The sequence below is a fragment of the Pteropus medius genome, unplaced genomic scaffold (genome assembly GCF_902729225.1).
Source record: "Pteropus medius unplaced genomic scaffold, Ma_sr-lr_union100, whole genome shotgun sequence".
Taxonomy (NCBI): domain Eukaryota; kingdom Metazoa; phylum Chordata; class Mammalia; order Chiroptera; family Pteropodidae; genus Pteropus; species Pteropus medius.
In genome coordinates, this window is record NW_024349801.1 from 23,492,727 (window position 1) to 23,494,401 (window position 1,675).

A 1,675-nucleotide genomic window follows, 5' to 3' on the forward strand; every position below is an offset into this window, starting at 1 on the left:
AAAAGCATCCACCAATACATCTGAGTAAACAACTGTGGCAGGCTAGACATTGTAGTTGTGAAACAGTTTTTTGTTTTTTTGTTTTTTTAATTTTCAACAAGTTGAAGATCTCAGTTGTCTTTTTAAATTTTTTTTTAATTTTTAATTTTTATTTATTTATTTGTTTATTTTAGGCAAGGCAACCCTTGGTTGATCTCACAGATTGTAAAGATCTTGTCACAGTTTACAATCCCTTATTTTTTTATTTTTTACACCTACAGCACCTGGTCTTCCTAGGTGGTCTCCCATCCAAGTACTAACCAGGCCCAACCCTGCTTAGCTTCCGAGATCGGATGGGATCGGGCTTGTTCAGGATGGCATGGCCGTAGATGTCTTTTTTTTTTTTAAATCTCCACAGATGAAAAAAATTTTTCCTTGCGTTGAAACACCCTGTCTCATGAAATACAAGATTGTATTTCATTTATCTTCATGAACTGCTCTAATTTAACAGTTGGACTGGAAGAGCACACATTACTAACAGGTTTGATCATATAACACCCAAAACCTGGAAATAACAAGTTGGAAACTATACATCCTACAAAATAAATCAGTTACTCCATCAATTCCGTGAGCCTGAGAGTCTGAAAATTGAAAGAAAGTACTTTGAACAGCACTATGTAAAAGCTATGGCCCTGAGGTGTTCAGTTAAGTGCAGCACTGTGTCTTACTCCCAGTTTGCTTTGCAGAAGCATTTATTTACCAATTTAAATATGTGCATCCTCCAACTTGGGCTACAAATACTTAATTAAAAATACCGCTACTACCACCAAGTGATGCTTTGGTCAACTAATACTCAGGGACTTGAAAAAATTTTCCCCAATGTTACATAATTTCCTGGGAGCTGGCAGCTTTTCCTCCATCAAGGTGTAAGACTGCTTCTCCTCTTGGTGTTTTGCCATCGAGGGAAAAATAGTATTTAGCAAATAGCAAACAAATCCATCGAAAGGTTAGAATTCTTTTTATTTTAGTGCTCTCTCTTAATGGGCAAAAATTGATTGATTAGTTCATCTAGAACACTCTTAGCCTTAAGGTAGAAAGACTGCTTTGTATACAATAGTGGACTAAATTTAAAAAAGAAAAAGAAAATCAACATTCAAGAATACAATGAACTTCAAAAAAAGGAGAAAATAGAAAAAGCAAGGTCTGAAAGCGTATTAAAATTCTTGTATTTATCTAAAATCTAATGGATGTATTTTAAATTTTATTGAATTATGTATGTACTGGCTCTTTATGTTAGTTGGAAATGCACTTACATTATGACATCTAAATTCACCTGGATAGTTTATACTATTACCTTAGTTTCCTGAAACTCCACATACTTTTTGAGAAAACAAATTAAAGCTATTTCTCTAGAAAATCTACCTCTATTGCTTCCCTCATCCCTACCCCACATTGTCTTTGAAACTACTTTGAGGAAGAGAATTCTCTGGAAATTTCGTTGATTGTTCAGAGAAGACAAGGGATAAAAGAGAATCTAATTCCTTTCCTCTGGCTAGAATGAAGTGAGGAACTGCCTGAACCATAGTTAAACCCTCTCTTACTCTAATATCTTCTCTAATCCCCTTCTTCTATTTGTTTGGGCATTTGGAAGTACCATGCCCCAACACAATGATTCATATCTTAGGGGAAGAGGTTT

At 34.9% G+C, this 1,675-nt stretch overlaps 1 non-coding gene across 1 annotated transcript; it reads right to left on the minus strand.

Moving 5' to 3' along the window:
- Positions 1-251: 251 nt before the first annotated feature.
- On the minus strand, positions 252-370 carry LOC120623128 (5S ribosomal RNA). Its single transcript, XR_005658689.1, has one exon. It is a non-coding gene; the product is annotated as a 5S ribosomal RNA (ribosomal RNA).
- Between the last annotated feature and the right edge of the window lie 1,305 nt (positions 371-1,675).